Below are 2,149 nucleotides of genomic sequence, written 5' to 3'. Positions count from 1 at the left end.
AAAAATAAACGTTTGATCAGTAGTTTGTGCAATATGCTTCTAACGATATGCATTATATCCGCAAAAAATATGCATTTATGTTTGTAAAATGTGCTGTTTGCTACAATATCTTTTATCACTAAAGTATCGTTTAATCCATAAAATTATCATTAATCACCATCCAATTTCAAATCTGATAGAGTTTTTTTTTTTTGTTTTTGGGATTGGGTTTTAGAAATGAAACAATTGTTACAAACAGTGTAATAAACATTTTACAATAACTAAGTAAACGCACAAATACCCGCAACCGTCAAATTAAAATATTTGTGCATTTTCCACAAAGAATTACATTTCAATTTTAGTGACCTTCAATTTTTTTCAAATTCGAATCGCCGCCTATTTGGGCCAAACAGTTTTATACTGTAAAAAATTTTTTTTACATCACATGAAACACAGACGCATTTAAAACTTTGAAATGACATTTTTGAATTGGCGTGGGATCCGTTAAGACCCGGTCTGCCCTTTGATAGGCAACTCTTTCCTTTAATGAACTGAAGCCGTTTTTTTTTTTTTTTTTTTTTCAAACTTAGGAATTTTTCTATATAGCTTTATCATACAGCCTATTTAATCTTTCTGACATTATAAATTATTTTTATTGAATGGTTAATGGTTTAAAAGCAGATAAATGTGCTAGACTTTCTAGGTCATGTGCACTTTAGTTATGTTGGGAAGGGTGGTTTGGTTAGTGTTAGTTTCTAAGCTGGCAAAGATTGGTGATTGAAAGGGTTAGGGTTCGGGTTGGTAAGGAGTTAGTTTTAGATAAAGGATATTTGCGTTTTGAGGAAAAGAATGGGTTTTGTTGAAACAAGTGTGGGATTCTGTAAGGATGTTTCTGATAGTTTGGGAGGTCGGTGAGGGAATATTTGGGAAAGCAGAGTTAAGTATGGACGAACAGAAAGGAATTTTGGGGAAGAGACAAATGATATTGGGATTGGTTTTTGGAGGATGTTTAAAAGGGTTTCTTGAAGGCATACAATAGATGGTTATAAGAGGAAAGGATATGACAAGTCTTCTGTGGGAGCAAACCGCGTATATTCATAAAGGATAGTTTTTTTACTTTAGTGTTAGATTGTAGTACTTTTTGGAGATTTTGGGGAAGAGCTAGGGTGGGATAAGACTGAGATTGGAAAGTTGTGGATTTTGGTTTTTCTACTAGGAGGGTTTTATTAGGATGGGGTCTAGGAAGGGATACTTTGACATAGGGATTCACGTGTGTATCCAGAGGGAGTGGAAGGGATAGAGGGGATGGGGGGAGGGTTAATTGGGCGGGGTTGGGGTTTGGGGGATGGGCTGTGTTGGGGGGGGGTAGGAGGATAGGGTGAAAGGGGGATATCGTTAGGAGGAGGATGGATATCAGCAGTTACTTGCAGTGTGGAAGGAGCAGGAGTTGTAAGATTTGGAGTTGAGTGTCAGTTTTCATTAAGTAATCTTGTATATTTTAAATAGTTTCTTCTGAGGAGTTGGTTGGGGAGTTTTGGGGGAATAAGGATTTCTTGTGAGGGGGAAGAGAGGATTGGTGTCTCAAGCGTAGGGGCAAAGGAAGGTGGAGGTGTTTGTGTGGTAGGGGAAGAGGGGGTGGAACGTTTGTTCTGTCTGTTACGGTAGTGCGAGAGGGAGAGGGAAGGTGTTGGGGTTGTAGGGTGTTGGAGTGCCCTGGGTTTAGGATGGCAAAAGAGTTTGGCTGGGGAAGGTAGGGGGTTAAAGAGGGGAGTTAGATGTAGGGGGGGGGGTAGGAGAATTGGTAAAATTTAGCAGTTTTACTGGAGTAAGGAGTAAGAGAGAAACCACGCGACGTGCTTCTTGTCTGGCTTCACGTAGTGTGAGTTCAAGTTTGAATCTGAGAGTTGCTACCTCAGACTCAACTTGTAGGTGGGACACCCCTATAAAATACATTATGGGGGCCGCCACAGTTGGCACATGTGCGTGTTTGGGTGCAGAGCAGTTAGATCGGGTATGGCCAGGTTGGGCACATGTGGGCATCTGGCTGTGGAACGCAATGTTTGGCTGGGTGTCCTAGAGCCAACAATTTTGGCACTGACGGGGAGGAGGTTGGTATGGACGAACAGGGAGGGATTCTCCTCCTATGTAGACTTTAAAAGGGAAGGTCATG

This window comes from Penaeus monodon, chromosome 41, assembly GCF_015228065.2.
Source record: "Penaeus monodon isolate SGIC_2016 chromosome 41, NSTDA_Pmon_1, whole genome shotgun sequence".
NCBI lineage: Eukaryota > Metazoa > Arthropoda > Malacostraca > Decapoda > Penaeidae > Penaeus > Penaeus monodon.
This window is presented reverse-complemented; position numbering follows the sequence as displayed.